Here is a 24,783-nt window from a genome sequence, read left to right as displayed (position 1 = left end):
GCCCTGTCACTAGGTTCTAGATGCCCTGGGGCCTTAATGTCTGTAAAATGGGGAAAACAACACCTGCCTTCCCCAGCACACAGAGCTACTCTGTCAATGAGCACATGTACATAGGAGTATCTAGAAAAGAGTTCAGGCCTAAAAATACGTAAAAGAGAGAATGATCAGATCACGTGAACAAGTGAGTCCATCCGCTAAATGGAAAGTAGGGCTTCACTCTGGGCTCCATCCTGCCCTCACACAGAGATGTTCTAATCACCGTAATCAAGAAATCAAATAAACATCAGCGAACTTACCAAACAGGTGAATGGGAAACAGAGCGGCAGTTTCAGAGCCTGGCTTTCGGTAAACGTTAGCATGACAGCCGCAAAGCAGGCAGTGCTTCGAGAGCAGGTGGGAGACGAGGAGAGGTTTCCTGGCCCCTGCCCTTCACCTTGGTCACTGACTCAGTGTGAAACAGCGCCTGCAGAGAGGAGGAGGGCTCTCATCCTAGTTCACAGATCAGCCTGCGGCCACAGTGGGGGCAGTGAGCTGAGTTCAAGGCAAAGGATGACTAAACAGCCTCCTTCCTCATCATTAATAACAATAATACCTGGCATTTATCTAGTTCTTTATGTTTTCAAAGTGCTTTATAATCATTAATTAGTTAACTAGCACTCACCACTATCCCTGCCGTCTGCCTGCTGTGCTGAGCAGACGAAAGAGCCAGGCGGGACCTGCCTGTCTGCCAGGGGATTGCAGATCTGGGGAAAGTGAGGGCCGGGGCATGTGGGGTGAAGAGTGGGGGGATGGTATCAAAATCAAGAACTAAATTTGGAAGGAGACGGTTATGAATCAGTGCAAAGAGATGTGGTCATGTCCCTTGACGAGGATGTCAAGCACACAGCCAGGGACGTGATCTGCACTTGGACAATGGGATTCAGTCCTCGGTGGGTAAGCATGGTGCTTCACCAGGGGGCTTAGGATTTTCCTAAAATCAGATTGTTCCAGCCCCTGCCAAGTGAGATGATACAGGATATAGGTGGCATCTGTGCCCTGGACGGTCAGCTTCACCCCTTCTCCTCTTCAGAATGCTCATGGATTTGGGCATCATTTTCTAAACTCCAGGGTTCTACACGTGGCCAAGACCCAAACTTGCTGGTACTGTTCATCCAACTTGCACTGGATATGAGGAGATTAACCTCCCTGCAAAAGATTAAAAGTGCAGTGTCTCCCAGACACTCAGCAGTGATCCTGAGTGGGGAAGCAGATGGCAGCAGGTGGGGTGAGATGAGCTTTCTCTCCTTCACCCATGCCCTGAAGTTTAAATGACTCTGCAAAAAGCACAACGAGGCATCTGCGACTAGGTCAACCCACAAGCGTAGTCAATGAAGCTGGATGTGCCAATTGTCAGCTACCTACTTACATGGAAATCTGATAACTGTTGTACTTAGAGAGTAGAAACCGAAGTCATCAGCCAAATAAGTGACCAGAAGAAAGCGATTAGTCATCTTTCTTCATGAGTGATCACAACACTTCTGAAGCTTCTCCACCTGTAACTTGCAATTTAGGACCTTGTCTAATGACAGGGTGAGCGTCTCTTATTGATCTCCAGACTCCTTAGTAAATTAAATGGCAGGTACACAAAGAGGCGAGGGACAGGAGTGTGGAAGCAGCCTCACAACTCTTGCTCTGTTTGAACGAGGTTCTAGTAAAGCCTGTCGGTCTCTGGGCTGCCCTGGAACTCCAGAACCAAAGCCTGTGGCTGACAGAGCCTCCCAGGGCCAGTCCCTTGTGGTGAGATATGCATAAATCTGCTGATTAGCCTTGATTTATGGCCCTTCTCACCACCTGGGGCTATACCTGGTCAGATCTCAGGAACTAAAAACAAGGCAAGGGCTTGCCTTCAACATGGCTGAAAAACCCAGAAATGATAATAATAATTAACACAGCTCAACTTCCACTTGCCCGATAAATAGTAATTAATGCACACAGCAGCCCAGGGAGGCATCTAGGTTTGGATTATGAGCCTTGTTTTGCAAACAGGGAAACTGAGGCCAGGAAGTTAAGTGGCTTTTTCAAGGCCACACAAGGACTCTATATCATATCTGATGTAGGCTTCCCTGTCTCTTAGTCTGAGGTCTGGATCATACCTGTCAGTCAACAAAGACTTAAGAAAATCACACTTATACATACACATCAAAAAAGGCATTTCCCCAGAAGTCCAGGAAAAAACGATAGACTGAGTGTGGCACTGGCCTGCCAGTCACCTGCTGTGAGTGGACAGCATCTAAAACAGACAAGAACGGGTGGTGCTGTGTGCATTCTGTGAGGAAAGGCAGTGTTCCCCAAAACTGCCTTTAATGCATTTAATTGCATTTAATGTCAATGCACTCCGTCTGTTATACGTCCTTTCTTTGCCTCCTCCATTTTTGTAGTTTGAACTAAGGAGTTGATGGGGATAGTTGTCTTAACTTGTCATAAACTAAAGACTTGAAGATGTTTTTCCAATAATTTGGACACTGCATGGGAATCACCTTTCCTTGTGTTTACCTTGCCCAATTGTTTCCTGAGTATTATAAAACTCTCATGAGCTTAAGAAACTCCAAATACTGCTTGTACAATAATTGAAAACAGCCTCATTTGATCTCTTCCACTCATACATTCATATATCTAATAATTGATACATTCAATATAGAAAAAACAAAATACAACTACCAATCCAGTTATTTTCTCCAAGTAGATACTTTTTAGTTGTCAAAAGGATAACCTTATTCTGGCCTCTTAGTTGTCAGTGACAGAAACTCCATTCAAATTGGTTTACATGGAGAATTTCAGGGATGGCTTCAGATACAGCTGGACCCCTATGAGCAAACGATGTCATTGGCACCTGAGTTTCTCCATCTCTCAGCCTGGCTCAGGGCTCATCTGTGGGGACAAAGGTGGCGCCTTGAATTCAGGCTGACTTCCCCCAGTGGAGCAGCTCTGCAAGTGGAGAGCCTTTCTTTACTGATAACACAGGCAAAAAGTCCTGGGATTGACCATGGCTGGCCCCCTGGACTGCTTGACCCTCTCTGAGGTCACTGTGATAGGAGGACACGTCACTCTTGTTCAGGCCTAGGTCACACGCTCATCCAAATAGCCAGGGTATAGGGGTGGCCCCTCACAGACCACTGGGGTCAAGTATGGAAAAGGAGTCATTCCTCAAAAGAAAATTGGGGTGCTGTTTGCAAAAGAAGAGGGAAAGGATGTAAGGCAGTTAAAAGCAACAGATCTCTACTACCTTTGTGTAAAACTTAAAAGTCTACATTTTACCATATACAGTAACAGAATATTCTTCTAGATGCTATTTCCATTGCCACTCATAAAACCCTAGCTAGGCCCTCAAATACTATTGCTAAGGGACAACACCACCTTGAGGAACCTAAAAGCAAATGTGATTCTCCTACTAGTTCAAGTGTCTGCCCACATCCTGTTCATTCAGGATGCTTATGGTCATGGACCTCAGGACCACATTCTAGAGCTGGGAGAGGGAGCCAGGGCCGACAAGAAGGCAGATAGCATACCAAGCCAACAAGCACCTCCCTGCCAAAGAGATCTGGCAAATGCCACAGGCCTGGTGCATCTTGATCTTAACATAACACTTGACAAAATGTTCTCCAGTGGGCTTCTGCATCATTTAGGTTTTCATGAGGAGTACAGATAACTTTTGTAATTAAAAAGAAACCCCAACAATCTACAGAAAATAAAGATGAAGAAAAGTGGGTAGGATGATAACAACACAGCTAGAGGGCTGTTGGGCTCGTTGAATCCCCCAGGTATGAGTCCACACCCAAAGCATGTTATTTACATGCTGATATTAAATGTCAAATTGACAGTGTCTGAAAGACTTCCTCCTGTGGCTGAGTGCATGTAGCCTGGACATCCCACGTTCTCCAGCCCTCGCAGGCCACCCTCTCCTGAGTAACCCATATCAGAAAATCCAGCTATGTCCCTATTCCTCCTCTCATCGGTTGGGCACTCCCTAGGAGGATGTCCTTGTCCCCAGAGTCATCCTGGTTTTTTTTTTTGCGGTACACGGGCCTCTCACTGCTGCGGCCTCTCCCGCCATGGAGCACAGGCTCTGGATGCGCAGGCTCAGCGGCCATGGCTCACGGGCCCAGCCGCTCCGCGGCACGTGGGATCCTCCCGGACCGGGGCACGAACCCGCGTCCCCTGCATCAGCAGGCAGACTCCCAACCACTGCGCCACCAGGGAGGCCCTATATATTTTTTTAATTACAAAGTATATCATATGAACAAAAACAGTACGTAAGTATAGATTAAATCATAATAAAGTTAATGCTGTCACATCTACCACTCAGCTTAAGAAATAGAACATTACCAACCTGTTTGAAGTTCCCCGTTTATCTGTTCCTGAGCACATTTTCATTCTCCACCACATTAAGTGACCATTATACTGAATTTAGCCTATTCTTCTCTCTTTTTTCTTTACAGTTTACCATACACATAAATAAGACTACATTGTAATATGTTGTCCAATTTTGCATGTTTCTGAACCTCATAAGTAAAAACATCTGGATGTATTTTTCTGTGCCTTGCTTTTTTCATGCATCCTTATACTTTCAAGATTCATCCATACTAAACTGGGTAGCTGTAGCTCATTAATTTTCACCACTGTGTTGTGGGTTCCATTTTATGCCCATCCTTAATGTATTTATCTATTCAACTGAAGATGGGCCGTTTTGGTTATTTCCTAAGAGCTCATTCTAATCAGGGTTTTTATCCTCACAGTAATTAACACTAAATGATTTTAATTGTCTGTTTTCCTACATGTGCAGGTTTTTCTCCAGATTGTATGAGGGGAACAGGTACCATGGCCCTTTTCTTTTGTTGGATTACTAAATGTTGAGTGATCCTATCCCATCACCCACACACTTTTTCTGAGCACTGGCTCTCTCTGACTCAGAAGCCATATTTATACCCACGACGCCATCCTCCCGTCAGAGCTGATTGGGCAAGAGGCAGATACAGCTCTCAAGCTGGACCAATCAGATGCTCTTTCTTGAGAATTTTAAACTAGTGCCAAAAGAGAGTGGTCTTCAGGGACTTCTCTGGAGGTCCAGTGGTTAAATCTCTGTGCTTCCAACGCAAGGGGTGCAAGTTCAATCCCTGGTCAGGGAACTAAGATCCCACATGCCATGCTGCCATGCTGCATGCTCTCAAAAAAGAGAGAGAGAGAGTGGTATTTGTTTCTTTGCTGGTTGGCCCTGTGAAAGTGGAAATTTGGGATCCTGGGTCAGCTCTGCTTTCTTTACCCTGTGTATGGGGGGCAAGGGGAAGGACAAATGGGGGTTAAGGTATAAATGAGAGAACTGAAGAGGATGGATAGTTTTTTTTTTAAAGGGGAGGTGGGTGGTGAGAGATGGACCAAGAATCCTAAAGCCTTCCAGGCCTCAGCCCCAGCCCTTTGCAGAGGCCTGGTCCTCGGGTCCCATGAGATCCTCTGCTGAGTCTTTATAATAAGTTGACCTTTTTGGCTTAAACTAGTTTCAGTTGTTTTCTATTGCTTGTAATCAAAGACCCTCACTTATCTATTCAATTTACTTCTTCCCAGCCATTCAAAAGAACTGCAGGGCTGTCAGGGACCCCTATTAACCTGAGAATTAGTTAAATTCTTTCCCCGACTAACAAGAGATAGGAAATTCTCCACTTCCAAAGTCAGTTGGCTCCAGAGAGCTAAACAATGGAGTGGATATTTAGCTGCTTGCTAGTTTTATGTCAACAAGGTATAAAGTAGGTATGCTAGTTTTATCTCGAGTTATTTTGACCAGCTCTTAGAAATGACTGAAGAATTTTGCCCTTAACTTCCTAAAGACAGGTGCTTGATAAAGACACCCTCCCATTATCCTCAGGTGATCGGGAGGGTAACCACAAATAAGTGAATTTTACAGATAATCCCCAAACCTTATCTAAACTCTTATCTTGGGCAATAGCTTCCTCTTCTGCCTTTTAGCAGAGCTGTCGACAAGAAGCAAATGGACTGTGACAAGGTGGAGCTTTTATCCCCTTTTATTCCCCTTGCACACCTCCAGTGGAGATGCTAAGGAACAATGGCAAGGACAAAAAGACAGGTGGCAGGAGAGCAAAGAGGAGAAACATAAGCCTGGATGGTTTGAGCACTGGCAAGACAGCTTCCAGGAGTTGTCTTAAAGGAGTCGGGGGCTTTGGGAACATGGGTCACCGAGGATGAGGAAGAGAAGCAGCCGGAAGGGGAACACAGTCACAAGGCGGGAGGGGGAGCCCTTGCTCCGCATTTCACAAAACACCTTTCCCAAGCTGGCACCTCTGCATTTACAAGACAACACGCTCCTTGCAGGTATCTGAGATTCTGAAGATGTGGCCCTCACTAAGTGGAAGGGAAGCCCACTTGCCTCCTAAGTTTGGTTTTGCTTAAAATCTTCTATCCGTCGGTACAGCTCCTAAAAAGGCATCGGAGTTTTTACTCTAGCCTCTGCCAAGTGATGAAGCCAGAGCGCACCCCGTCTCACTCTAGAGGTGGCCATTCAGCTTTGATGTGTAATTTGAGGCAAGCTATCTTCTGCCGCCCCTTTCTTTTTTCACTGAAAACCACTGTGTAGCCGGCCACAAAGCTCAAGTTCAGAGGGGAGGATGGCTCCCCAGCAGCGCCATCTTAGAACAGGGGGAAAAGAGTCCGTTGCTTAAACCTCAGCCCACTGAATCAGATCATCCTTTGCTGTGATGTTACAACTGTAACGTTTCAAACTCGCTCTCAGAAGCTGTTAGGTATTCCTTGCCGAGACCTTGAATTTGGTGGGCACTACCACTACATAAGATTGCCAGCAGAGGAGGACAGTGGTGTTTCATTATTCATGGAAACATGCTGCTCGTGTGCTTCGGTTTGAGCTTTTGATGAACAGAAAATGTGCTCTTTACATTTTCCTTTTTGTGAAATCCTGACACAGCATTTCTGGTTTCAAAGGAAGCTGTATAAAGACCAGCAGAAAATCCCACAAAATGAGACCACCTTAAAAATCAAGTTTACTGGCTAAATGGGATTAAGCTAGAGTTGTGTTTTAAAAAGAATAAACCAGAAGAAAACAAATCTTTGCTGCATGGTGCCCACTTGTATCTAAACAGCTCTGAAGTCCAGATGTAGGCTGTCACTGGAGCATCTCTGGAGAGAGCGTGGGAAGTTAAAAGTCAGTGTTTTTGATTAATTAATAATCATCCTCAGCTGTGTTGGCAAATGATTAAAAACAAATTGTCTGCCTTTAAAGTAAGGGTGGAAGACGTGTGCTTACCCAGAACTGAGGGGGAAGGAGGAAGAGCCCTGCCGGCCTAGTCGGCCCTCGGCTGGTCTGGTGGTGGCTGAACAGAAACGACGTTGTATGTCTCTTACCCTGTACGATCATGATAACCACCACAGCTTGGGCCGTCAGTCAGGGAGGTTGGTGGAGGAAGCCAGTGTCTAAGGAATGGCCCAAAGGGCTACCCAGTTGTCTTCTAGAACAACCCAACTGAGCATGTGCAGGAATAACTGTTTCACCATGTTTGTCATTGTGAGGCGCGATTCAGCAGGCTCCAGCTGAGTGAGTGTCCGCGTGCGTGCGTGCGTGCGTGCATGTGTGTGTGTGTGTGTACCAGGACGAGGTGAAGTTTCATTGGTAGTTTAGAGGAGAGGTGCAAAGACCCCCCTCCTTTTAAATTTGCCACCTATAAGTTAAACAGTGACTCCACGTCATTCTTCCTTGAAGACTCTGACTGCAGCTGGGCGCCATCTTCCTCCCTCCTGAACCTGTAGCTCTCGAGCCACACTTCTCTTACAGGACGTACCATTTGTCTCTTGGTAACACAGTCATTCCTACTTCCTCAAATATAGCGATGTCTGCCTTTGGGGCAGCACCTGGGACAGATTACTGGGTAGAGGAGACATACAATACATCTTAAATATTGGAATGAGCAGAGGAAGGCGGGACTGATGGCTGGACCTGTGCTGGATGCCATGTTCATTTCGTGGCTCTGTTGGTGGAATTTCTATCTTCCCCAGTGACTGTGACACTCTCTCCTTCCTTCCGTCCCTACTGCCAGAGCCATGACGCAGAGGCTCTGATTAACTTTTATCTCTTCTCCTCTCATGGCCCGCAAATACGCCCCACCTCCTACCTGCCTCTACCTCAATCCATCTTCCATACTCAGCCCACCTTGATTCTATCCTGCCCCAGCCTCCAAATTTTCCATGGCCCCTAATTCCTCACCAAGTCACCCAAACACACTACACCTGACGTTTCAAGAGCCTTCACACACTGGGGACCCAGAATACTGTTTCTCTCCTAACTCACACTACCCCTGATGTGTCAAATGTCCAACGCGCTATTTCTCTAAAAATTCACTCAGTTTCCTATTTCCATCCCTAAAGTAAAACAGCACTCAGCCCTCAGGGCTCAGGTCCTCTAATAAGTTTTTGATGACACATACACTGGATGCGATTTCCCTTGCCTTGATCTTCTTTGTATTAGACTCCTTCAGTGATTGTCCAATTGCTATATTAGAAGCCCCTGAGGGCAGGAAGGCCTCGGAGTTGGCAGCAGAGTGCTGAGAACCAAGAATCCCCCTTATTGCTGAATTATATTCAGAGGGAACAAGGTGGCCAGGCTCTCCTGCTGGGAGTCTACAACCTAAGACTGACTTCAACACAAGTGTGGCTGTAGCTACTGACCTGAGACTCTGGTGCCAGGATAAATGTGGAAAATCCACAACTCCAACACAACTAAATATTTACCTGTATTAGTTTTCTATGGCTCCATAACAAAGTACCACCAATTTACCAGCTGAAAACAATACCCATTTATTAGTTCACAGTTAAATTCTATAAATCAGAAGGCTGGCACAACATGCCTGGGCTTCTGCTCAGAGTAACATAATGTTGAAATCAAGGTGTTGGCGCAGCTGAACTCTTGTCTGGAGGCTCTGGGGAAACAGGGCACTTTTAGCACTTTCTTGTTGGTAGTAGAATTTAGTTCCTTGTGGTTATAGGACTGAGGTCCCTGTTATGATTAGGTCAGGGCCACTGGGATAATCTCCCTTAAGGTCAAACGTGCTATAAAACGTATCTAATCACACAGGTAAAATCCATCATATTCACAGGGCGCGCACGCAAATGGGGAAACAGGAAATCTTGGGTCATTTTAGAATTCTGCCTATCACATCACCTTAAATATAAATTTGAGATACTGGTGAGAGAGTTGAGGCCAAATCAGATCTGGGGGCAAATGGCAGCTGGAGAGACCACGTTTCTTCAGGCAGTACAGGAAGACATTGCAGAGAAGGAAAAACAGGAGTTCTTGAAGAGTTGGGAGGGACCTTGAATTCCTGAAAGAGCCTTGATGGTACAGGAAGAGGAGGGCTTTCCAGGCAGAGAAAGAAATGAGGAAGAGGACGCAGGGAGTGGCTGAAGGAACCAGAGAGACCAGTGTGGGTGACAGAAGCAGTTAAGGGAAGGAAACAAGCCTGGGAGCCCCAGGTCAGGGCTGTGTTTCTGAGCCACACTGTGTGGGGAGGTTGCCACCATGGCCAAGGCCGAGGGCACGGGGACCACTTGGTGGATGTGCTGGAGTGAGTGGGGAGGCCAACTGGGACGAGTCTGTAAGAGGCCAGTTGGAGCTGGACAACCCGCGAGACGGCCAAGGGGCGGTGTGAAGGGAGACTGAGGAAGGCAGGGCCTCAGGCTGTTGAGCAAACCTGAGGAGAACAGAGAGTGTTAGGGCAGGATTCACGGAATGAGTGTCACAAAGAACTCTCGCTATGGATAAAGCAGGAGACATCTTCTCTGAGACCACAGAGGCCGAGGCAGAGCCGAAGGCTGGCTCAGAAGGTACAAAATTTGTGTCCTGGGCCCAGTTTACTGCTGACTCACCCTGTGGCAGTGGGTGCCTTACGTGCTCTTTCAATGCCTTTGTTTCCTGATCTATAAAGTGGAGACTAATGACAGCCCTGTCCTGCTCGGTCTAATTAGTGCATAGAGATCACTTTCCAGTCACTGGCTGCCGGGAACATGCCTTTCCCATTCCAGGGCTCTGCGTTTGGCCTCTGCTAGTGAGTCGAGTGGACAATTCCGTGCTGAGGGAGCACAGCACAGGTGAAGCTTGGCTGGTTATGTCCACCCCTGGGTCAGGCTGGTTCAGACCATCTCCTAGCTGGGCCCTGAGCCTAAGGAGATTCACCTCCAAATCCGGTGTACATCAGATGGCAAGTATTGTTCAGGAGACTCGCTTTGAGCTGTATAATCATCTCCTGTTAGATTCCTTTCTGGAGGAACTCTCCTTCTAGAGATCCCAGGGCAGAGAAGTGTGTATAAGCCTCATTTAAATCACCATTCACTTTCAAACCGTGTCATTCACGTTGTCAGGTGAAGCCCAAATGTCACTGCTGAAAATTCTGCTGAACTCTGAGACTACCAAAAACTCTTTGAAACAAGAGCCAAGCATTAACCTCCATGGTATACGGTAGCCTCCGTATACCCCGTAGACATACTCCGGGTGGTAGGAGAGGCAGTAGGAAGCCACTGTAGGCAGAAGTCCATTCCTACGATGGGCCCAGATCAAGTCTTAAACACTCAAGACAACAGCAGGCAGTCACTGACATGTCTTAGAATTTTCTGGCCCTAAAAAAAAGTTCTTTGAAAGAGCTGGGTTGCCTTTTCAAGGGCTTTGAGGAGCAGGCAGAAATGTGAACTGAGGAGAAACCCAAAGTGAAAGTGTTCGTCCACAGCTGCCACTTCCCAAGAAAACCCAGGACAAAGTGCCTGGCGGGGGGACGGGGGGCAGGGTGCTTTGCTCCTGCCTGCTGGGTACAATGTCAGTGGCTCCTATAGTCCAGAGCAGGAAGATCTTCCCGTGATGCACATGTCATGTGGCCTGAAGGTCTCCACTGCTGACAGTGTCCCCCTCAGGACTGGGTCTTCTCCATGTGGGGTCTCAGTCAGGCCAAGCAGTTGGGCAGTGGGGTCTCAACACGAGACTGCTCGTTGGGGGCCCACCTGCCCCCCAACTCCCAGGATGGACCCAGGGCCTGCGGGCTATCCTAGGAAGTATTGGTTGGCCTGGATCAGGTCCAGAATCTTCTGGAGTTTCTAGGTAGATAGGCCTATTGTGATCCAGAACCCAAAGTCTCCTGTGGAGTCTTGAGGTGCAACCAGAGCTTATGTTAGCAATGATCTTCCTCTGGCCTCTCTACCCAACCTGGAAGTTTCTTTCAGTCTTTTTCTAGAATTGAGCAATGTCTGGCCATATCTTCAATTCCAAGTGGCTTTGTGTGCAATAATTCTTGGTGCCTATTTTTGTTTCTGAACATACTACCTTTAACACCTCAAACTCCACCCTGTCCCTGTTCTGTGAGTAGCAGGAATTAGCCCTTTAAGAAAGGTCCTTCTGGGGCTTCCCTGGTGGCACAGTGGTTAAGAATCCGCCTGCCAGTGCAGGGGACACGGGTTCGAGCCCTGGTCCGGGAGGATCCCACATGCTGCGGAGCAACTAGACCCGTGCGCCACAACTACTGAGGCTACGCTCTAGAGCCCGCAAGCCACAACTACTGAAGCCCGTGCGCCTAGAGCCCGTGCTCCGCAGCAAGAGAAGCCACCGCAATGAGAAGCCCACGCACCGCAACAAAGAGTAGCCCCTGCTCGCCACAACTAGAGAAAGCCCGCGCGCAGCAACAAAGACCCAATGCAGCCTAAAATAAATAAATTTATTTTTAAAAAGAAAAAAAAAAGAAAGGTCCTTCTGCAGCTTGGGCCTGTGGTTTATTGACTTGTTGACTCTAGGGTTGGTTTATAGGAAAGAATATAACTCCACCACTAGGGGCTGAGGGACTTTGGAGAAGTCACTGTGTGGCTCTGGACCTCAATTTCCTCATCTAGATAATGAGGAAATTGGAATAGATCAGTTCTAAGGTGCACTGGGCCCTAACGCCCCATCATCTGTGATCTAACCATCTTGGGCTTCCCTGGGGAACTTCAGTTATTCACTCAACTCATGTTCATTCAGCAACTATCATGTGACAACTCCTATGCTAGATCCTGTTTTTTGTGGGGGCTGTTTCAGACCGGAGGGTAAATTTGGTCTCTATTAGTCTACATGGTCAGAAGCAACAGTCCCAGCAAACTTCTTTGATCATACAATCCAGTCCCCACCCCCTGCAAAATTAGAACCTGTATCCCCATCATATTTATATTTATTTGTAAATGTTATACACATATACTTGCAAATATGTATAGCAAATATTAGTCATATTATTATTACTAGTAGTACTAGTAAAGCTTAATTCCTTTCTTCATTTTTACATTAAAACATAGATATGGGTACTTCCCTGGTGGCACAGTGGTTAAGAATCCGTCTGCCAATGCAGGGGACACGGGTTCGGGCCCTGGTCTGGGAGGATCCTACATGCCGCGGAGCAACTGAGCCTGTGTGCCCCAACTACTGAGCCTGAGCTCTAGAGCCCGCGAGCCACAACTACTGAGCCCACGTGCCGCAGCTACTGAGGTCCGTGTGCCTGGAGCCCATGCTCCGCAACGAGAGAGGCCACCGCTATGAGAAGCCCGCGTGCCGCAGGGAAGAGTGACCCTTGCTCGCCGCAACTAGAGAAAGCCCGCGTGCAGCAGCGAAGACCCAACGCAGCCAAAAATAAGTAAATAAATAAATAAATATATTAAAAAAAGAAAAACATAGATGTAAACAGAAGTTAAAATATTTTCTTTTTGCACTTCAGTGGATCATCCGTGTACTCCACAGGTCTAGAGTAGAAGGCCTCAGAAGTCCAGCTCTGTGAACTTTCAAGATCAATTCAAAAAGATATCCAAGATATTTGGTATGGGTAACATTATACATTTAGTTCTAAAATAAGATGGTCAGAAAGGAGATTGGCACACTTTGGCTGATACCAACTAAAGCTAAGGTTCTATAAAAATAGTTCTTTAAAAGTAGAGTTATATGATCCAGCAATTCCACTCCTGGGCATATATCTGGAGAAAACTATAATTTGAGAAGATACCTGCACCCCAACGTTCATGGCAGCATTACTTACAATAGCCAAGACATGTAAGCAACCTAAATGTCCACTGACAGATGAACGGATAAAGAAGATGTGGTATAAGTACAATGGAATACTACTCAGCTATAAAAAAGAATGAAATTTTGCCATTTGCAGCAACATGGATGTAACTAGAGATTATCATACTAAGGGAAGTACATGAGAAAGAGTAAGACAAATACCATATGACATCACTTATATGTGGACTCTAAAGTATGACACAAATGAACTTATTTATGAAGCAGAAACAGACTCACAGACATAGAAAACAAACTTGTGGTTATCAGAGGGGAAGAGGGGTGGAGGAGGGATAAATTAGGAGTTTGGGATTAGCAGATACAAACTATTGTATATAAAATAGGTAAACAACAAGGTCATATTATATAGCACAGGGAAATATATTCAATATTCTATAATAAACCATAATAGAAGAGAAAAAAATAATAAAATAGAGTTTAAGAAATTGCATTCTTTGGTCCTGTTTGGCAAAATTCCTATTATCTTTTCCCTTTATCTTGGCCAGGCCTTACTTAATGCCAAAAGGGTCCCTAAATATTAAATGCATTCTCAGCACCATACCAGGTAATATGGGTGAATATAAAAGATCTCTGAATACAGATGTCCATCTTGAGTTTAGCTGTATTTGCTTTCTTGCCTGTGTCATAGGTGAGATGCACCCATGGGTGGGCTTTAACCACTAGCACCAGGATTTGGGCTGCATTGCCTTTCTGGGACTTAAGACCTATCTCACTCCTTTCTTCAACCAGCCTGTTCAGCCTGGCTTTCGAGCTTGGCTCACACAGCAGCAGCAGAAAGGCATCAAGGGGAGGTCAGGCTGGGGAAAGGTGCTGCAGACGCCAAGGTAGCTGTGGAACTCAGGGTGTTAATCACTTTCACTCAGGCGCCGCTGCTCCGGCTGCTGTAGGCTCCCCGCATGCTGCCGGCAGAGGGTCCATGCAGCAAACCAGCAGGAAATAGAATGGTCAGGAGAGAGCATAAGAAAGAAACATATCCTTTCTCAGACAGGAGCTTTTATTTCCACCCTGGTCCACAGCTTCAAAGGGCAGCTGCCTCACAAGGAGAGTGTTTGACCAAATTCAGTTTGCATGTTTGAAATACGAAGACCGCTTTCTTGATCTCTGAAACTGAGTCCTAGAAGGCCCTGTTCCTAGCATCCTTGCCATCCCCTTCCCCTCCTACCCCGTCAGCTTGCTCCAGCTGTGCTGGTTGACCCTCCGGGAAGGGAGGTGTGGCCAAGAAACTACAGACCTGTCCTCCTCTTGGACAATTTTGCAAACCTTTGTATAAGGACAGATTGCACAAGGCTGCATGGGTGAGGTGGAGGGAAGAAAAAGGGAAGAGCGTTTTCTGCTTATGGCCGGGACCCTGTTATTCATTGGCTTGGGTGTTTCAGCTGAGTTTTGTGGATTAGGAGGCCAAGTCATGTCAGCACAAGAAACCTCCTGGGTCTCTGTCACATGTGCTACCCCACCTCTTCCCCGCAGCCCAGACCATTCCTTTCAGAGAACCCTCCCTCTTTCGCGCTTTCACAGAGCGAAGCTGTTCTGAGTCTTGGGGTCACACCCAACTCACACATCCCAGCAAAAGCTGAGGAGAGGTCTGGGGTCCTTCTCTGTGGCCTCCATCTTCAGCCCTGCCCCTGCTTCCACAGACGGGCATGAAGCAGGGCTCACAGTAAGAGTTGGTGCTGGCGTCTGGCCGTGGCAGAGCCTCCAGCCTGCTGAATTGGCTCAGGGGAGGGATGCTGGGCAAACGAAAGCTGGGGCGGCTGTGTAATGTGGGAGATGGCGAGGGCCATGTTCCCAAACTGTAAGTCATGATGACACTGTTAAAAAGGGCTGGTGGGCGGGGGAAAGTGAAAGAAAAAGAACAGGGGGAACAGAAACCAAAGTGAGGCACACAGAAGGGTCAAACAAGAGTAATGGCCAATATGCACGAACAGAGGCCAGGAAATGGGACAGGCCTGCAAGAGAATCGGGGAAACGCAGGATAAGACTGTGGGTAGGAGGAGAGAGATTAAACCAAGGAAAACACAGTGAGACATGAATGGGAGGTGTGATCGTTTGTTGGAGGAAATGGCAGGTAACTTGCCAACACATACACCAACAGAGGGTGTTGGAGGCCTAGTCCAAGGACGCCCCTGGGTGTATCACCTTCAAAGCCCCAAATACAGGACAGATCAGCCCTGACAATGAAATCTACATCTCTGCTTGCTTAAGGCCTAGTGAGACACTTAGGAGAAAAGAAAGAGGCTGTAAGCAGCCGCAAAAAAAAAGGAAAAAAGAAAAAAAAGAAATGAACTACAGAAAGGCTTTCTTGACAATGTTCCCATGTGGAAATTTTTTTAAATGCAGGAATTAAGTGAAATGATGTTGGTTGAACTGGATGAAACATTTAAAACTGGGCCAAGAAGGTGACCTGGGCTTGACTACAGCATAGCACAGGCTCTGAATCAAAGCAAAGAACAGGAGGCATAACTGCCCAATCCGGTCTTCCAGGTGAGTTGGATCTACGTAACATGAAATTCAGTTCAATATTCAACATTTTTTTTGTGGTACGCGGGCCTCTCACTGTTGTGGTCTCTCCCGTTGTGGAGCACAGGCTCCGGACGCGCAGGCTCAGCGGCCATGGCTCACAGGCCCAGCCGCTCCGCGGCATGTGGGATCTTCCTAGACCAGGACACGAACCCGTGTCCCCTGCATCGGCAGGTGGACTCTCAACCACTGCGCCACCAGGGAAGCCCCAATATTCAACATTTTAAAAAACACTGGTGCCCTAGGAGTCATATTTAGCATTAAAAGGCAACAAGAAAAGATTGGTGAGATGGCCCTAGAGGAGGCCAGCTTTCTAGCATGGAAGCAAGACTTGCCCTAGTCTGAGACAGATGCTGGAAGACAAACTGAGATCAAGATCAAATGAATAACTGAGGTTATTACTACCATAACCAGTAGGTGGGTTGTATACGTGTGAGTCAAAGAGGCAAGGTCATTTAACTTGCGATTGAGAAAAAAGGATAGTGAAGGTAATGATAATTACAACAACAAACATTTATCGAGTGAAAACTATGTGCCAGGTGCTGGTCTAAACACTTTACATGCATTCGTTTACATGATCCTCACTACCACCCATGAGGGATTTTATTATTATTATTATTATTATTATTTGCATTTTATATGTGAGGAAACTCAGACACAGAGAGATCAAGCAATTACACAGTAGAGGTTAGCCCAGGACTCTAATTAAATTCCACAACACTCTCTCTGAAGCCATCAATGTCTCTGTTTCCTCATCTGTAAACATTTGTTATCTAACCTGCTTATAGAGACACTGTATATGATAAAGCCTCTGTGAGGAGACTGGCAGTGGTGTCATTATGAGAGTGTTAGCATTAATAGGAAGGCCATGCTTTTTCCAGGAAGGCTAAATATATGCTCACTTTTTCATGTTAATACCACAAGGACTTGAAGAAGTTTACAGAGGCTCATGAGGTGGATGGACCTAGAGTCTGTCATACAGAGTGAAGTAAGTCAGAAAGAGAAAGACAAATACCGTATGCTAACACATATATATGGAATCTATGGGAAAAAAAAGGTCATGAAGAACCTAGGGGTAAGACGGGAATAAAGACACAGACCTACTAGAGAATGGACTTGAGGATATGGGGAGGGGAAGGGTAAGCTGGGACGAAGTGAGAGAGTGCCATGGACATATATACACTACCAAATGTAAAACAGATAGCAAGTGGGAAGCAGCCGCATAGCACAGGGAGATCAGCTCGGTGCTTTGTGACCGCCTGGAGGGGTGGGACAGGGAGGGCGGGAGGGAGGGAGACGCAAGAGGGAAGACATATGGTAACATATGAATATGTATAACTGATTCACTTTGTCATAAAGCAGAAACTAACACACCATTGTAAAGCAATTATACTCCAATAAAGATGTAAAGAAAATAAAATAAAATAAAACCCCCTCCTCTGGGTTCACAGTAGACATTAATGCCAAGCGAATCTTCTCTCAAAAGGTGAGAGGTCTCTTTCTGACACCCTTTTACAATTCTTATAATGTTTGGGGGCTGGGACTCTTGTTTCTTATGAAAAGGTTTCCCACTGAGAAGAGCAGCGAGGTTTTTGTCCTCGCAGGAGCCTCTCCCACAAGGCCCAACCAGAGGATCACGCCATCTTAGAAATAGGGTTTTGAGCCTGAGAGGCAGCAGATAGAGAAACAGATAGCAAATACATCTGTTTTTACAAGAGCCTGTTGTTCTCTGTACTAACTGCTATAAAAATGACATGAAACTAGCCACACATTAGTTTTGGTTCTCGTGACTAAATCAAGGAATGGCATGATGGTGCTGTGTCATTAGAAATGAAACCAGCTCTTAAACAAGAGAATAGGCCCGACATTTTAATAACCTGAACAATTTCATAGAAAAATCAAAGCTGAAACTTCAACACCCCATCCCTGAACACCTGCTGCTTAAGTTTGGTTCTGAACCAGTGAAACTTCTTTCTCGCCATGAAGACACGAGATGGGCCCTGACTTGCCCAACACTTGGTAGCCAGGAAAGCCTTCCTTCCACCTGCCGTCCTACTAGGCTGAAACGTGGGCTCAGTCTTGGCTTCTACAGGACTGACTGTAATTGCCACTTTGAGAAAATACAAAAAGTACCTCATATTTTATTTTTACTTTTTCAAATATATAACCTGATATATTCTGAGATATATATATATATATATATGACATATTTAGACATATGAATTTTACCCTCCCTGAGGTATTTTCATCCACATCTTTTCAGATAAAGAAACTGAGACCTGAACAGGTTAAGTCACTCACCTAGAAGCAGGCAGAACTGGGGTTCTGAACAAAGGTTTCCTTATCTATATCTGCACTGCCTCCAGTTTGGCCTTTATCACGATAATAATGATGCTGATGTAGTAAACATACATAGGTTGCCTCCCTAGCGTCCCTCTCCCCCCTTTTCCTGCCACAGCACCCACATTTTGCCTTGAGGGAACCACCCACCCCCTCACTGTCTCCCCCTTCTCTAACAGCTGGATACATCCAGCTCCCAGGGGTAGCCCTGATGTGCTTAAGCCAGAGAATATCCATCACCTGGCCATGGTGACTGGCTCAGGGGTGGGCATACAGCCCAATTCAGGCCAGTGGGATTTGAGGAAATGTTTCCTAGGGCTTCTGGAAAAAAAGCTTCCTCAGCCCTCTGTGAGTTTACCAGAGGGGACAATCCCCCTTCTCCTGGATGGTGTATTGGAGAATACAAGGTTCAAAATTCCCTCCGCCATTTGTGCCGCCAAGAGAAGTGCCAGCCTGAGGATGAAGCCAACACACAGAAGAGGCAGTGCTCGAAACAAAACGGACATGGAGCTGGTATCGTGAGGAAGATTTAAATTCTAGACTGCGTGCTGGAGTTTTCAGGCCATAAGCTAACACAATCCCTTTGTTTGCTTAAGCCAGTTTGAGTTTGTTATTCTGTCATATGAAAAGTCTTAACCAATGCAAACACCACGGGCATCACTCCCAGTAACATCTGATGGTTGCTGTGGTTTCTCAGTCAAGAGCATGAAACCCATTTGACCAAAAGGACCAATCCTTCAAAATTAATCAGCATTTCTGGAGCACGCCCATCTCTGGTGCCCGACTTTCCAGAGAGGACTCACATTTTTCTGTTCCTGGGGTCTGGCTCCTCCTGTTTTCTGCTCCACGTTGGCTCTGTCTAGGCCTGTCCTTGTCCCAGTCCCTCCACAGTGACAGGAGGAAGCCAGCAGCCAAGTGGGCAGCCAGCTGCAGACCTCAGGCATCAGCACTGTCAAGAAAAGGAGTATCAAGAAAGGATTTGGCCACAATATATTTTAATATGACATAAAATCGGGTGGGAGAAGGGTCTTTGGCACACAGCTATACACGATTACCCCTGGCCCCCAGCCAGCTCCCTGTCAGAATGCTAAAACGCCAGGAAGTTTGGTGCCCCTCTGAGGATCTTTATTTGCTAGTGATTGGTGCTCACAGAATTTCAGAGATTTGGCATCAAAGATTATAAAATCTGTGGGTCTGAAAAATCTGTGCTAAGAACTCGTTTTTGTGATTCTACTCAATCTCAGTTTCTCTTGAAAAATTCTGTTATTTCCACTTCTGGCCACTATGACTAAGCACAGAGGTAGAAACACAGTCTAAACAGTTAAAGGATCCTGTAACTACCCAAAGTAGCCCAACAGCAGAGAAATAAAGCAAACGTGAGCACTGGCGGGGTACAGTGTGTGAGGGAGGGCTCTCACTCTGCCCGTCCACTTCCCCCAGACCCAATCTATCAGCAAGACTTGCCGGTTTCCAAACATGTCTTGACTCAACCACTTGTCTCCGTCTTTACTACAGTCACGTAACTTATTCATTCAACACGTATACACGGAAGGTCTTCTGTGTTCCAGGCATTGTTCTAGTGGCTGGGAGTACAAGACTGACAATGGAATGTGAACGTATGTCCTAGTGACTCTTCTTGCTTGGGCCTCCCTCTGTATGACCCTTCTCGCTGACTGGCTCCGGCTTCCTCATTTGCCCTCTCCTTCCATTCTCCACATAGGAGCCTAAAAGATCTTCTTAAATATCAACACTTCCCCATTTGAAACCCTCCAATGACTTCCCATTGCTCCTTAATGAAAATACCGAGGCTTCCTGGGCCCTGGCCCTGTTAGAGGGCTGCGCACCTCCCTACATTTACAGCCTCTTCTCACACCCTAGGCTCACTCCCCAGTCACACTGGTCTCCTTTCAGATCCTCAAGTATGTTACGGCTTTTTCTCTTTTCAGAGCTTTCAATCTGCCTTTATTTCCTCCTAAAACAGTTGCTTTCAACTTGTTTTTTTGACAATACTCCCCAGTAAGAAATATTTTATACCATGAACCAGTAAATACATCAACCTATAAATAAAGGCAACATTAGTTTTACATGATAATACTTCTGGAATGTTCTGTCCTTTTTTATAAAAGCTACCCATGACCCACTAACCTGCAGTTTGAAAACACTCCTCCCTCTGCTCTTTGAATGGCTGAATCGTTCTCATCAACTTTCTGTCTAAATGTTAGCTATCCATGGGGGGCTTCTCTGGCCACCTGATGCAACCGAGGTCCTTGACTTACGTTATTTTTCATCTGAGGGCCATGTCCCTTCCTTTTGAAGCACGTATCAAAGTTATAATTACGTATTTCTTCGTTGAGACTTGCTCATTGTCTGTCTCGTAGGCCACATCACACTAGCTTTTAAAGGCAGGGACTTGTATGCTCTGCTCCCCACTGTATATCCCACATCTGGTTCAATGATCAGCATGAGAGAAGAATATACCTACGCATTCCTTGACTGGCTGACTGAGTGGGTGGGTAAGTGATGCTGAGGTCTGGACTGAAAAACAGGCCTCCCCAATAAAAGGAACCAGGGTTCCTTGGAGAAATGGCTGATTCTAAGGCTGGGGCAGGAAATATACAGTAGTGCCAGAAAGTAAAGAAATACTCAAAAAACAAAAGGATGGGGCATGCCAAAGGGACACAGGAGCCAACCGAAAAAGAACTCCCAATGGCCAAAATCGGAAAAATTTGAGCAGCAAGATAAATAGCCTAATAACCCAAATCTTTAAATAAATATGCATGAGAGTCCATACTGATATAAGTGATTGACTAAATAAATAAATGAAGAGGGGGAGAGTTACATCTTTCTTACAGAAGAATTTAAATGATGTACATAAATCCTATCCAGGAGGTGGAGCTTAATTCTCCCCACCCCCTACTCCCTTGAGGGGAGGGGGAAGGCACTTAGTGACTTGATTCCAAGCAACAGAGTAGGTAAAAGGGGAACAGGGTCACCTTCAGTGAGGAAAGCTGGCAAACAGTACCTTGGCCAGGTGATCGAGATTGATTTTACTGTCCCGTCATGTGGATGGCATGTACCCCCAACAAGATGTGAGAAGGGCACTTCACCTCTGCTGGCTTCCTCCAATAGCCCACAACCCCAGTGCAACCATAAAAAAAGCAACAGGGAAACCCAACTAGAGGGGCATTCTACAAAATACCTAACTAGAACTCTTCAAATCTGTCAAAACGCCATGAGAAACAAGACTAGAAACTATCACAGATCAGAGGGATTAAGGAGACACAACAACCACTTGTGGTGTGGCATCCTAGATGAGACCCTGGAACCGAAAAAGGATATCAGTGGAAAAGCTAAGGAAATCTGAGTAAGATATAGACTTTAGTTAATAACAACGTATCAGTATTGGTTCATTAATTGTGACAAATATACCATTGTAATGTCAGACGCTAATGACAGGAGGAGCTGGCTGAGGGGTATATGGGAACTCTGTACATTATCTTTGCAACCATTCTGTGAATAAAAAACCATTTTAAAATTAAAAGCTTACTTTAAAAAAAGTTCAGCCTTAATGCCAAGAGCCGGGCCTTCATTCAGTCACTTTTATGGAGTGCCCACAAAGAGCTTCCAACCCTGCTGGGCACAAAGAAGACACTTAGACACATGGGAGATGAATAGATGCATATACACAGGCAAGGCATCCGGGGTGATGAAACGAAGAGCAGAGAATGAAGGTTTACAGGTTGACTAGAGAGGGTAGGCGTGTGTGTGTGTGTGTGTGTGTGTGTGTGTGTTGGGGGGGGGGGGGGTGGAGGGGTGGGGCGGAGCTGGTAATGAGAGAAAGCAATGACCAGAATGAGGAAGAAAGACAAAGACTGGCTGGCTTTGGTGAGGTGGAGCCAGCTATTCCCCACTGGAATGTAAGCTCCCCGAAGGCAAGAACCTTGTCTCTCTTCTCATACCCCTAGGAGAAGAACTGTGCCTGGAACACAGTAAATGTTCATAAGTGTGTATTGAATAGATGAGACTAGATAAACAGACAAAGTCCTGCTGGAACTCCACCTGAACTCCAGAACCACTACTGTCATGTGAGGTCTCCCAGGTGCCCACTGGATTTGCATTTTGTACATGGTGATGATTGTTCTGCATCATCAGAGGTCTTCTGGAAAGCATGCAGATGTTAGCATTGGTTTGGAATGGTTCTAATGTTCACCCACAGGCATGGAAGTGCCTTGGAGCATTTCTTGATGGTATTAACCGGTAGGTCTGCTGATACGCTGGAGTGAATGGCATCTCCTCTTTGCTCTGTTCTAGCGTCCTGTTAAACCCAGCAGGGGCTCCTAGAATTGTAAGAATGGAGAGTTAGCAGGGGCTTCAAGCTTTTGGTACGGTCTCTACAAATATAAGGAAACAGTTTAGAGGGATGTTGAATTTCCCTGTAGGCATCTACTGACATTCCTCCTTAATGGTCCTAAATGCTCAATATATTCAGTTGCATATAACTTTCTTTATGAAGAAGAATTCAAATTTGGGGAAAAGTATGGAAAAATCATATCCAATTATGTAGCTATTAAGAATAGTGCAGACTATATGTATTAATATGAAATATTAAACATACAAAGTAAAGCTGTTTTCTGAAATAGACACAAGATACTGGTTGAGAGAGGGGAGTTCTGTGAAGACAGCATGGGAGGGAGACTTTCACCGTACACGCTTGGAACCTTTTGCATTTTGCACGTGTACAAAGTATTACAAATGAAGAAAACTTAAAAAAAATAATTTATTTATTTGGCTGAGTCAGGTCTTAGTTGCAGCACGCGGGATCTTGGTTGCAGCATGTGGGATTTTTCGCTGCAACATGCAGGCTTCTCTCTAGTTGTGGCGCGTGGGCTCCAGAGCACGAGGGCTCAGTAGTTGTGGTGTGTGGGCTCTCTAGTTGTGGTGTGCGGGCTCTAGAGAATGCAGGCTCAGTAGTTGTGGCGCGCGGGCTCAGATGCCCGCAGCATGTGGGATCTTAGTTCCCTGACCAAGGATCAAACCCACGTCCCCTGCATTGGAAGGCAGATTCTTAACTACTGGACCACCAGGGAAGTCCCGAAAGAAACTTATAAAAATGATTCCAGAGGAAGAAAATTTTGAATTTTGTCTTCAGGTTATAATAATGTCCTTTTCCGATCTATGCTTGATGATCTTTGAGCCTCTGCTTTCTGCAGGATCTGACCCACGTCGGGTGACAGGCAGGCTATTCCACCTGTCTAGTCCTGGCTTTTAACATCATCTCAAATAAACTTTTACATGAAGTGACAGAAGTATGCTGATGGGATTGAAAGAGGAAGACATTCATCATAGCTTATGCGTTCAAAACTAGGAATTAATAATAAAAAAATAAGTCCTATAGTTATTTTGTAAACAGCATGCTTACATTATATTGCAGTTTTCTGTTAAAAAGCATTACACTGGCTTTTTGGCTCTCTGAGCAGCACCACGGTGGTTGGCAAGAACAAGCACCTTACGAAAGTGGCAAAAAGGGAGCCAAGAAGAAAGTGGTTGACACATTTTCTAAGAATGATTGGTATGATGTGAAAGCACTAGCTATGTGTCAATATAAGAAATATTGGGAAAACACTAGTCACAAAAACTCAAGAAATCAAAATCACATCTGATGACCTTACGGATTCTGTTTTTTGTTTGTTTGTTTGTTTTGTTTTTTGCAGTATGCGGGCCTCTCACTGTGGTGGCCTCTCCTGTTGCGGAGCACAGGCTCCGGACGCGCAGGCTCAGCGGCCATGGCTCACGGGCCCAGCCGCTCCGTGGCATGTGGGATCTTCCCGGACCGGGGCACAAACCCGTGTCCCCTGCATCGGCAGGTGGACTCTCAACCACTGCGCCACCAGGGAAGCCCCCGGATTCTGTTTTTGAAGCGAGTCTTGCTGATCTGCAGAATGATGAAGTTGCATTTAGAAAATTCAAGCTAATTACTGAAGATGTTCAGGGCAAAAAATTGCCTGACTGATTTCCATGGCATGGATCTTACCTGTGACAAAATGTGCTCCATGGTCAAAAAATGGCAGACCATGGTTGAAGCTCACATTGGTGTCAAGACTACCCATGGTTATTTGCTTCGTCTATTCTGTGTGGGTTTTACTAAAAAATGTAACAGTCAGATTCAGAAGACCTCTTATGCCCAGCACCAACAGGTCTGCCAAGTCCGGAAGAAGATGATGGAAACCATGACCCAAGAGGTGAAGACAAATGACTTGAAAGAAGTGGTCAATAAATTGATTCCAGACAGCATTGGAAAAGACATAGAAAAGGCTTGCCAGTCTACTTATCTGCTCTATGATGTCTTTGTTAGAAAAGTAAAAATGCTGTAGAAGCCCAAGTTTGAATTGGGAAAGCTCATGGAGTGTCACATGGTGAAGGTAGTAGTTCTGGAAAAGCTTCTGTGGATGAGACAGGTGCTAAAGTCGAACGAGCTGGTGGATATGAGCCAGTAGTACAAGAATCTGTTTAAAATTTACACTTTTAATGATGACAAATAAAAGATCTTATTCGTGAAAAAAAGCATTACTTTGCTAAATGTTAACATTTAAAAAGTATATCTAGACCATTAATAATGAATCATACTCATACCCTAAAAACACTTGTAGAAAAGATTGAGAAGTCCCTTTGAATCAACAAACAGTATATACCTCAAAAAAATAACTGATCAATAATTCACTATAGGGCTTCCCTGGTGGTGCAGTGGTTAAGAATCCGCCTGCCGGGCTTCCCTGGTGGTGCAGTGGTTGAGAGTCCGCCTG

At 45.7% G+C, this 24,783-nt stretch overlaps 1 pseudogene; it reads left to right on the top strand.

Annotated features, from left to right (window-relative positions):
• The first annotated feature begins 9,803 nt into the window (after window positions 1-9,803).
• LOC103076670 (40S ribosomal protein S3a-like) lies at window positions 9,804-24,494 on the top strand (annotated as a pseudogene).
• The last annotated feature ends 289 nt before the right edge of the window (window positions 24,495-24,783 follow it).

The sequence above is a fragment of the Lipotes vexillifer genome, unplaced genomic scaffold, assembly GCF_000442215.2.
Source record: "Lipotes vexillifer unplaced genomic scaffold, Lipotes_vexillifer_v1.1 scaffold732, whole genome shotgun sequence".
NCBI lineage: Eukaryota > Metazoa > Chordata > Mammalia > Artiodactyla > Lipotidae > Lipotes > Lipotes vexillifer.
Note: the sequence above shows the minus strand (reverse complement) of the source record. Positions and strands in the feature narration are given on the sequence as shown.